The following is a 12,597-nucleotide window of genomic DNA, read 5'->3' on the forward strand; positions in this document are numbered from 1 at the left end:
ATGTTAATATGTGCATTGCACTTCATGTTATGCGTTCTGACCACAAGCAGCGCTGGCTTCTCTCTTTTTATATTAACACTAATCAATACATTGTATTGTTTAGTGTTCCCTTTATTTTTTTGAGCAGTATATAAACACCTATTCTATGTGTATATATGTATTCTATCTTTTCTATTCTAACATGTCAGTGTGATTTTACTGTATAGCCGTATATGAATTGCTGGCTTTTCAAAGGACACCGGCGCGTAAAAATCGGACTGCACTCGCATGGTGCAAGCGGTGTCCAATTTTTTTCTCGCACCCATTGACTTGCATTGGTTAGTCTCGTCCGAGAATCGCAGCAAGCTGCGATTTTTTTCTAAGTCCGATTTCGGCTTAGAAAAATCTCGCAAATGAGTTACCTATTGAATAACATTGGTCCAAGTGCAATCAGATTTTTTTATCGGATTGCACTCATCCGTATTTCTCGCCAGTGAGTATGAGCCCTAAATGTTAATCTTGAACATGTTAGTTAGTGTCCAAGACAGAGGTAGGGAAAACCTGCTCTGGATGTTGTGTTTGAAACAAATCGCAGTATGATAGTGTTGAGTCTGTTCCATTCCGGACCCAGGTTTTCCATGTGGCTTTCAAAGCCATAGGTTTCTGTGATAAAAGCCCTGCAGGAAAGGGTTAGTGAGACTGAGTGAGTGCTTAGTGAGTCTCAGGTGTATCAGGGCCAGAGTGAGGCCTGGCAACACGCAGTGTACACAGAGATGCAAGTCATCCATGTTGACTGGTCTCGGATGTGGACAGTCCTGTGCCCAGAGGCGGATGTTCTGTACCCGAAAGAAGACTGGCGTGTGTAAAGATTGCAACACAGGTGGATATGGTGCTCAGCTGCGATCCGGAGGATATCCTCGTCTGTGTATGGCTGTGTGAGTAAAGAAACTGTGATGCAGCGGTGCAAGACAGCCATGGGAACTAGTCAGAGGAGGACTAGCGTGTGTAGTGCCTGCAACATGTAATGCTGTGTGAATAGAGTCTTGGTTATGGCACATAGACACCCACGGGAACTAGTCAGAGGAAGACTGGCGTGCTTAGTGTCTGTAAAATGAAGGCTGCCATATAATACATATTTTGCAAGTGGTGAAATGGATACTAATTATATGCACTGAAGTTATATGCACTGAAGTTATATGCACTTGTGTGGTTCGGACTTTTAGGCTATCTACCCACGTTGCCGAAATGCTGCGGAAATGTCCACATTTCCATACTCCTGCCGCAGGGTAAAATGCATGCGAATTCGCATGCGTTTTTCCTGCGGAAAACAAGCATTTTGGAAGCGTTTTTCGCTTGCGGAATGCTTATGCATTCCAAGCGATTAGCATCACTTGGAATGTGATAGGTAGGATGTTAAAATAATAACAAAAAATAAAAAATATTGTTATTCTCAACTTCCGACGGCCCCCGATCTGCATTGTGGCGCTCCTGGCATCTTCCGGTCCCAGTACTGCTTTGCGCGAAGGACCTGGGATGACGTCACGCTCGCGACGGAGGGTGAGTATATCACTATTTTAATTCTATTTTTTACAGGATTATGGTACCCATAATAGGTATTAATAGGTCATATACATCCGGGGTTGGGCAGATTCCCTTTAAATGTGATGCAGCTCATGGCTACTTTATGGGGGATAGCTACACTAATACTCGTAAAAGACCCAACTGGTATCAAAGTATCAGAAGCCCCAGACCTCCCCATCTCCAGCCCCCAGACAGCAGCTATTACATGTAATAGAGTACCGGGGCTCATCTTTCATCGTTTTTAAGAAATCTCAAGATGGAAGAGGCCAGGAGCCATTTGGTGAGCTGCATTTCTTGCTACATGTTCACAGACTTACCAGTGGAAAAGCCAAACTTCACATGCCACAAATGCAAGCTTGTGTCCCTGTTGGAGGAAAAGTTGCAAAATCTCGAAGAGAGGTTAGCTACGTTGAAGATCATTAAGGAAGGTGAAGAGTTCTTGGACAGAGCAGAATTATCTCTTCATGTTACAGAAAGAGAAGAAATTCGAAGTGCACCTGAAGAAACAGAGGAATGGAGACATGTGACCCAGAGAAGCAGGAGGATCAGGAGGCAGTCAGCACCCATACTGCTCAGAAACCAGTACCAGGCTCTCACGCAGGAAAACAATGAAGAAATACATCAGGATAAGACTTTGCCAACAAGCAGCAACCTTGTACGCCTTCAGAGTCCTCCTGGATGGAGAAAGAAAAATGTTGTGAAGAAGAAACGGAGAGTGGTGGTCATGGGGGATTCCCTGTTGAGAGGAACTGAGGCCGCTATCTGCAGACCGGATATAACTTCAAGAGAAATGTGTTGTCTTCCAGGTGCAAAAATTAAAGATGTGTCTGACAGGATATCAGGACTCTTCAGACCTACAGATGACTACCCATTCCTGCTACTACATGTGGGGACAAATGACACTGCAAGAAACGACCTGGAAACCATCTGCAGAGACTTTGAAGACTTAGGCAAGAAAGTGAAAGAACTGGGAGCGCAGGTGGTCTTCTCTTCCATCCTCCCAGTGGATGGCCATGGAACAAGGAGGTGGAATAAGATTCTGCAGGTGAACAACTGGCTACGTCGATGGTGCCGTCAGCAACGATTTGGATTTCTGGATCACGGAGTGAACTACTTATACGATGGACTACTTGCTAGAGATGGGGTGCACCTTACGAAGACTGGTAAGCATGTATTTGGAAGTCGCCTTGCTACACTTGTAAGGAGAGCTTTAAACTAGAACAACATGGGAAGGGAAGCAAAAGACCAGAAAAAGCCATACACCTGACAAATGCTATTGAGAACTCTGCTATTAGAAGTGGAAAGGAAGAACAAAGACGAAAGAATCTAATTAATAAAAATATTGGAGAAAGAGAAACCAATCACAAACTAAAATGTTTCTATACTAATGCACAAAGCATGGGCAACAAACAAGGAGAATTGGAACTACTAACACAGGAAAAGAAATATGATGTCATTGGAATCACTGAAACTTGGTGGGACAATACACATGATTGGAATACAAGACTAGAAGGATACAACTTATTTGCAAGAAACAGACTTGATAAACGAGGAGGGGGTGTCGCATTGTATGTTAGAAACGCGTATATCTGCACAGAGATTGAAGCTTCAGAGACTGGGAGTTCTGTGGAAACTGTTTGGGTAAGAATACAAGGACAGAACAATGGAAAGGACACCATTGTAGGCATTTACTACAGGCCGCCTGTGCAAGCTGAAGCTATGGATGAACTCTTTATGCATCAAATGGCCAAGTTCTCCAAAAAATATGACATAGTTGTCATGGGAGATTTCAACTATCCAGACATTTGTTGGGAATCTCTCTCAGGCAAAACTAACAGGTCAAGGAAATTCTTATCCTCTCTTGCTGACAACTTTATCTTCCAAAAGGTAAGGGAGAAAACAAGGGGAACTGCTACCTTGGATCTAATCCTTATAAACAGGGAGGAAATGGTTGAGGAGGTAAAAGTGGCTGGGACCCTAGGAGGTAGCGACCATGCTATTTTAGAATTTTGGATAACTAGAGGCGGAAGACCTGTGAAGACTCAGACGTCAAGGTTAGATTTCAGAAAGGCAGATTTTAAGGGATTCAGAAAGAGAATTGGAGGGATCCAATGGCTGGATATCCTTAAAGACAAAAATGTCCAGGAAGGATGGGAAATCTTGAAAAATGAAATTCTCAAAGCACAGTTGTTAACAATTCCGAAAAGAGGGAAGAATAGGAAGCAGTTAAGGAAACCAGGATGGATGAACACAGAACTTAAGCACATGCTAAAAAGGAAGAAAAAAATGTTTATAAAATGGAAAGAGGGAGGCATATCTAAAGAAGAATATAATGCTGTCTGCAGAACCTGCAGGGCACAAATCAGATTATCTAAAGCTGAAAATGAATTGAGGCTTGCAAGAGATGTCAAAAGCAATAATAAAGGATTTTGGGGATATGTCAAAAGTAAAAGAAAAGTCAAAGATGCTATAGGATTTTTACAGGATGAAAATGATGAAATGGTAAGACAGGATGTTGAGAAGGCTGAACTTTTAAATTCCTATTTTGCATCTGTTTTCTCTCAGAAAGGAAATGTAACATCAACTGTTATTCACTGTCCTATTAAGGGAATAGAAGAATCCAGGATATCTATAAACAGAAAGATAGTGAGGAAACACTTAGCTAGCCTAAATGAATTCAAGTCTCCAGGTCCAGATGAATTACACCCCAGAGTACTGAAGGAGATAGCAGAAGAAATTTTTGAACCCCTCTCTATAATCTTTGAAAATTCTTGGAGAACAGGAGAAGTGCCAGAAGACTGGAGAAGAGCAAATGTTGTTCCTATCTTCAAAAAGGGGAAGAAGGTGGACCCAGGTAACTATAGGCCGGTGAGTCTGACTTCTATACCAGGAAAGATCTTTGAACAAATTATTAAACAACATGTATGTCAATACCTGGATAAGAATGAAGTGATTAAACAGAGTCAGCATGGGTTTGTAACTAATAAGTCATGTCAGACTAACTTAATTTCCTTCTATGACGGTATCACTGATTGGGTGGATCAAGGAAATGCTGTAGATATAGTATATCTTGACTTCAGCAAAGCATTTGACAAAGTCTCTCATACAATCCTTATTGAAAAAATGATTAAGTATGGAATGGACAAGGCAACTGTTAGGTGGATTCATAACTGGCTTAGTGATCGGACCCAAAGAGTGGTCGTAAATGGCTGCACATCCAGTTGGAAGAATGTCTCAAGTGGGGTACCACAGGGCTCTGTCCTGGGCCCTGTATTGTTCAACATCTTTATCAACGATTTAGATGAAGGAATTGAGGGTAAACTGATTAAATTTGCTGATGACACAAAGCTAGGAGGGATAGCTAATACTAGAGAAGAGAGAGAGAGGATTCAAAAAGATTTAAATAAACTGGAGAAGTGGGCAGCAACTAACAGAATGGTTTTTAACAGGGAGAAATGCAAAGTACTACATCTGGGCAATAAAAATGGAAAAAGCATATATAGAATGGGAGGAATAGGGCTAAGTGACAGCACATGTGAAAAAGACTTGGGTATACTAATAGATCACAGACTGAATATGAGTCAACAGTGTGATGCAGCAGCAAAAAAGGCAAATGCAATTCTAGGATGTATTAACAGAAGCATACAGTCTAGATCACGTGAAGTCATTATTTCCCTCTACTCCTCTTTGGTCAGACCTCATCTGGAATATTGTGTCCAGTTTTGGGCACCACATTTTAAAAAAGACATCAACAAACTGGAGCAAGTTCAGAAAAGAGCGACCAGAATGGTGACCGGTCTGCAAACCCTGTCTTATGAGGAAAGGTTGCAGGATTTGGGAATGTTTAGTTTGCAAAAGAGAAGACTGAGAGGAGACTTAATAGCTGTCTACAAATATCTAAAGGGCTGTCACATTGTAGAAGGATCAACTTTATTCTCATTTGCACAAGGAAAGACTAGAAGCAATGGGATGAAACTGAATGGGAGGAGACACAGATTAGATATTAGAAAAAACTTTTTGACAGTTAGAGTGATCAATGAGTGGAACAGGCTGCCACGAGAAGTGGTGAGTTCTCCTTCAATGGAAGTCTTCAAACAGAGGCTGGACAGACATCTGACTGGGATGATTTAGCGAATCCTGCTTTGAGCAGTGGGTTGGACCAGATGGCCCAGGAGGTCCCTTCCAACTCTACGATTCTATGATTCTATATAATCTCCTAACAAAGCAGTATAATAATCAGCGCCCTGTCACCCCTCACCTACCTCAGCCCTCACAATACCCCATCATCTCACATTCTGCCCCAGTGCCCTGTCCCCCTCATCCACTTCAGCCCCCACAATACCCCCATTACCTCACATTCACCCCCAGTGACGTCCCCCCTCCAGCACATTCCCCCATTTTCTCACATTCACCCCCGTGCCCTGTCCCCCTCCACCAAGATACCCCCATCCTCTCTCATTCACTTCCAGTGCCATCCCCCATTCCCCACAATACCTCCATTCTCTCACATTCACCCCCAGTGCCCTGTCCACCTTCCACCACTTCAGCCTCACAATACCCCATCCTCTCACATTCACCCCCAGTGCTCTGCCCCCCTCCCCAACAATACCCCATTCTCTCACATTCACCCCCCCAGTGCCCTTTGCCCCCCACAATACTCCCATCCTCTCACATTCACCCCCCCAGTGACCATGACATGCCACTTACCAAATTTATAGGTAGTGAGGCAGGACCAGGAAGTGTCTGAGAGAAATGCATGGTGGGCACTAGGACCCAGTGTGCCTGAGCAAATCTGAGCGTGCACCAAACTGCAACCTGACAGAAACTCCTCAGGTCAGTAAAGCTGGCACTTTACACTGCAGAAGGGTGACTAGCACTGGGCAGAATGTCCGCCAGGCAGGGGAGCAGGCATTTTCCTGCTCTCCTCCTGTGCGGTGTTCTGCCTCATCAAAAAGTGGCAATGACTCCAGTGGGCCCTTTCTTGTGATGATCCCCTCTGCCCCCTGCTGGTAAGCACAGAATTTGGACTGTTTAACCACTTAACCCCCAAGGGTGATTTACACGTTCATGATCGGGCCAATTTTTACAATTCTGACCACTGTCCCTTTATGAGGTAATAATTCTGAAACTCTTCTATGGATCCCGGTGATTCTGACAGTGTTTTCTCGTGACATATTGTTAGTGGTAAAATTTCATTCAAATAACTTGCGTTTATTTGTGAAAAAAACAGAAATTTGGCAAAAAATTTGAAAATTTTGCGATTTTCCAACTTTGAATTTTTATGCCCTTAAATCACAGAGATATGGCACACAAAAAACTTAATAAATAACATTTCCCACATGTTTACTTTACATCAGCACAATTTTGGAACCAAAATTTTTTTTTGTTAGGAAGTTATAAGGGTTAAAATTTGACCAGCGATTTCTCATTTTTGCAACACCATTTTATTTTTAGGGACCACATCACATTTGAAGTCACTTTGAGGGGTCTATGTGATAGAAAGTACCCAAAAGTGACACCATTCTAAAAACTGCACCCCTCAAGGTGCTCAAAACCACATTCAAGAAGTTTATTAACCCTTCAGGTGCTTCACAGGAATTTTTTGAATGTTTAAAAAAAAAATTAACATTTAACTTTTTTTCACAAAAAAATTACTTCAGGTCCAATTTTTTTATTTTACCAAGGGTAACAGGAGAAATTGGACTGCAAACGTTGTTGTGCAATTTCTCCTGAGTACGCTGATACCTGATATGTGGGGGGAGAACCACTGTTCCGGCGCTTGGCGCTCAGAAGGGAAGGAGCGCCGGTTGACATTTTCAATGCAAAATTGGCTGGAATTCAGATCGGACGCCATGTCACGTTTGGCGAGCCCCTGATGTACCTCAACAGTGGAAACCCCTCACAAGTAACCCCATTTTGGAAACTAGACACCCCCAAGGAACTTATCTAGATATGTGGTGAGAACTTTGAGCCCACAAGGGCTTCACAGAAGTTTATAACGTACAGCCGTACAATTAAAAAATCATATTTTTTCCACAAAAATGATCTTTTCACCCCAATTTTTATTTTCCCAAGGGTAACAGGACCCTAAAAGTTATTGTTCAATTTGTCCTGAGTAAGCTGATACCCCATATGTGGGTGTAAACGACTATTTGGGTGCATGGCAGACCTCGGAAGGGAAGCAGCGCCATTTGACTTTTTTGGCTGGAATTGAGATCGGACACCATATCGCGTTTGGAAAGCCCCTCAAGTGCCAAAACAGTGGAAATCCCCCACAAATGACACCATTTTGGAAACTAGACCCCCCAAGGAACTTATCTAGATGTGTGGTGAGAACTTTGAACCCCCAAGGGCGTCACAGAAGTTTATAACATACAGCCGTACAATTAAAAAATCATATTTTTTCCACAAAAATGATCTTTTCACCATATATTTTTATTTTTCCAAGGATAACAGGACCCCAAAAGTTATTGTGCAATTTGTCCAGAGTATGCTGATACCCCATATGTGGAGGTAAACCACTATTTGGGCGCATGGCAGAGCTCGGAAGGGAAGCAGCGCCATTTGACTTTTTTTGGTTGAAATTGGGATTGGACGCCATGCCGCGTTTAGAAAGCCCCTGATGTGCCTAACAGTGGAAACCCCCCACAAATGACACCATTTTGGAAACTAGACCCCCTATGGAACTAATCTAGATTTGTGGTGAGCACTTTGAACCCCTCAGTGCTTCACAGAAGTTTATAACGCCCGGGTGTGAAAATAAAAAAATCATATTTTTTCCACAAACATGATCTTTTAGTCTGCAATTTTTTTATTTTCCCAAGGGTAACAGGAGAAATTGGACCCCAAAAGTTGTTGTCCAATTTGTTCCGAGTACGCTGATATCCCATATGTGGGAGACAACTACTGTATGGGCACACGTCGGGGCTCGGAAGGGAAGTAGTGACGTTTTGGAATGCAGACTTTGATGGAATGGTCTGCGGGTGTCATGTCGCATTTGGAGAGCCTCTGATGTGCCTAAACTGTTGAAACTCCCCACAAGTGACCCCATTTTGGAAACTAGACCTCCCACGGAACTTATCTTGATGTGTGGTGGGCACTTTGAACCCCCAAGTGCTTCACAGAAGTTTATAGCGCCCGGGCGTGAAAATAAAAAAATCATATTTTTTCCACCAAAATGATATTTTTGCCCCCAATTTTTTATTTTCGTTAAGGGTAACAGGAGACATTGGACACCAAAAGTTGTTTTGCAATTTGTCCTGTGTAGGCTGATACCCCATATGTGGGGGTAAAACACTGTTTGGGCGTATGGCAGAGCTTGGAAGGGAAGGAGCACCATTTGACTTTTTCAACGCAGGATTGGCTGGAATTGAGATCAGACACCATGTTGCGTTTGGAGAGCACCTGATGTGCCAAAACAGTGGAAACCCCCAATTCTAACTCCAACCCTAACCCCAACACACCCCTAACCCTAATCTCAGCCCTAACCCTAGCCCTAACGGGAAAATGGAAATAAATACATTTTTTTAATTTTATTATTTTTCCCTAAGGGGGTGATAAAGGGGGTTTGATTTACTATATATGGTGGGTTTTTATGTTTGGCAGCTGTCACACGCTAAGGCTAGTTTCACATTAGCGTTTTTTTGCGCAGCGCATCGTGCGCATAAAAAACGCAAAGAAAAACGCAAAACAAACGCGCGTTTTTTTAACGTCATGCGCACGCTGATGCGTCAAAAAAACGCAGCGTTGCTTGCGTTTTACATGCATTTTTGCATGCGTTTGCGGTTTTTTATGCACATGCGTTTTTAGGTGTGACATTTTTTCCATTGTCTAGAGAACATTCTAGACTTGTTTCACTCAAAAACGCATGCGCAAAAAAACGCAACCGTGCGCAAGACCATGCGCACGCATGCGTTCCCATAGACTTCAATGTGTTGTTTTTGCGCATTCCGTGCGCAAGCGTGCGCATGCTTTTTTTTTTCCAAGACAGGGCGCACCAAAAAATGCAACATGTTGCGTCTGGCGCGCCTGGCGCAAAAGACAAAAAAAGCATGCGCACGAAAACGCAAGTGTGCGCAAGACCATGCGCACGTCATGTTAAACATAGGTGCGCAGTGCGCATGGGTGCGCACGATGCGCTGCGCACAAAAGCGCAAATGTGAAACCAGCCTTAAAGACGCTTTTTATTGTAAAAATAGTTTATGCATCACCACATTTTGAGAGCTATAATTTTTCCGTATTTTGACCCATCGAGTCATGTGAGGTCTTATTTTTTGCGGGATGAGTTGACGTTTTTATTGGTACCATTTTCGGGCACGTGACTTTTTTTATCGCTTTTTATTCCGAATTTTTTGGACGCAGAATGAGCAAAAACCAGCATTTCAAGAATTTCTTTTGGGGGGTGCGTTTACACCATTCTGCGTGCGGTAAAATTGATAAGGCGGTTTTATTCTTCGGATCAGTATGGTTACAGCGATACCTCATTTATGTCTTTTTTTTAATGTTTTGGCCCTTTTATGCAATGAAAACAATTTTATAAAGAAATAATTATTTTTGCATCGCGTTATTCTGCAAGCTTTAACTTTATTTTTTCGCTGATGACGCTGTATGGTGGCTCATTTTTTGCAGGACAAGATGACGTTTTCAGCGGTACCATGGTTATTTATATCCGTCTTTTTGATCGCACGTTATTGCACTTTTTGTTCGGCGGTATGATGATAAAGCTTTATTTTTTGTTTTTTGTTTCCAAAAAATGAATTTATTAGGGAATGTTTTTTTTTCAATTTATTTAGCGATTTTTTTTATAAATTATTTTTACACTTTTTTTTAACTTTATTACAATGTCCCAGTGGGGACATAACTGTCATGTGACAGATCGCTGATGTCACATCACAGATCACTGATCTGTGACATCACAGATCACTGTGACAGATCAGCGATCTGTCACAGGCACTGCAGAAGGCTTCCTCGTGCCTGCGCTTTGCAGGCACTGAGGAAGCCAGCTCCCTGCAGGCCCCCGCAGCCATTTTGGATCCGGGGACCTGCAGGGAAGGAGACCCCCGCAGCAGCGCTGCACATTGCGCTGCTGCAGGGGTTTCAGGGAAGCACGAAGGGAGCCCCCTCCCAATGCTTCCCTAAACCCCTGATACACTGCGATCGTGTTTGATCGCAGTGTGCCGGGGTTAACGTGTCGGGGGCGGTCCAAGACACATAGTGCTGAGTGTCAGCTGTGATAATCAGCTGACACTCGGCTTCGATCAGCGGCCCTCACCACGTGAGCGCCGCTGATCGCTATGACGTACTATCCCGTCCATGGGCATAGGGGCCCGGGGCCCATGGACAGGATAGTACATCACATGGCAGAGAGGGGTTAATCCACCAAGCTATGTTCCTTTTTCTAGCCACTTTTCCCTTATTTGGCTCCTTGAATTGTATGAAAAGAGATTTACTTATTTGAAAAGAAGACGTAATTTGGAGATATTAAAGGGGCCTTTACACATAGCGATTTTGTGACGCGCTAGCGATGTCGCTATGTGTGATACTTACCTCTGACCGACTCCCCCGCTGTCTGTCGCTGATCACGCGAGATCGTGCAGCTCCATTTCTCGTCGGGCGCTTCCTGCTGGCGCCGACGAGCGACGCGTGGAGGAGGACGTCAGGATCGCTGCGTCTGAAAGGTAAGTAACGACCGGTGCTGCGTCGCTACATCGCTGTGAGATCTGCCTGTTTGGCAGCTCAATAGCGACCATTTAGCAATGCACCAGCGATCCTGACCGGGTCATATTGTTGTCGGGATCGCTGGTGCCTCGCTAAATGTAATGGGGCCTTTAAAGGGAATCTGTCACCTATTTTCTCGCATATAAGCTTCGGTCACTGCCTTTAGGGGCTTATCTACAGCATTCTATAATGCTGTAGATAAGCCCCTGATGTAACCTGAAAGATAAGAAAAACGAGTTATATTATACTCACCCGGGGGCGGTCCGGGTCTGATGGGTGTCGCGGTCCAGGTCCTCCCATCTTCTAGAGATGACGTCCTCTTCTTTGCTTCCCATCGCGGCTCCAGCGCAGGCGTACTGCTCTGCCATGTTGAGGGCAGAGCAGAGTACTGCAGTGCGCAGGCACCGGGAAAGATCAGAGAGGACCGACAATCTGGATTGACAATCTTAGTCTTGAATGGCGTGGAGGTGTTGGTTGCTGGTAGCGGTGTTTGGAGTTTTAATTTGTATGCTTGGTATTTTCATTTATCCCTGTACATTCTCCCTTGTTAGTCTGGTTTGTATATATACTTACACTATTACTCTCCACTTCCCTCAGTGAGGAAGGGGGACAGATCTAGGCTGATTCAGGAGGTCATCAAGGTACTTGGCTCCAGCATCTTCATCATCAGAAGTGATCCAGGAAGTAGGGATAAGCTAGGGCGCCCCTAGCGTTAGGGACAGGGAGAGCCCCTGGCTCGGGCATTCCGACAACAGAGTTGTGACAGTAACTTTATGAAACAGAAAAAAAAAAAAATTTGCCTGTTCAAACCATTGCTTTAGGAAGTAAGGTTGGTTTCACACATCGGTGTTTCGTTGGTCAGATGAGATTGGGTTCCGTGAGCAGGCCATGCATCAGACTGCAAAATGCAACTTTAGTGTTTCTTTTTCAATGGCTGTTCTTCATCTGAATTGCTCTGTAGGTAATGTAGCGCTACAACAGTGTAATATATATATATATACACACACACAATTGTGGCCAAAAGTATTGACACCCCTGCAATTCTGTCAGATAATACTCAGTTTCTTCCTGAAAATGATTGCAAACACAAATTCTTTGATATTATTTTGTTCATTTAATTTGTCTTAAAGGAAAAAACACAAAAAGAATTGTCCTAAAGCCAAATTGGTTATAATTCCACACCAAACATAAAAAAGAGGGTGGACAGAACTAAGTATTGGCACTGTTCGAAAAATCATGTGATGCTTCTCTAATTTGTGTAATTAACAGCACCTGTAACTTACCTGTGGCACCTAACAGGTGTTGGCAATAACTAAATCA

Source organism: Dendrobates tinctorius, unplaced genomic scaffold (genome assembly GCF_039654945.1).
Source record: "Dendrobates tinctorius isolate UK_male_01 unplaced genomic scaffold, ASM3965494v1 ptg000213l, whole genome shotgun sequence".
Classification (NCBI taxonomy): Eukaryota; Metazoa; Chordata; class Amphibia; order Anura; family Dendrobatidae; genus Dendrobates; species Dendrobates tinctorius.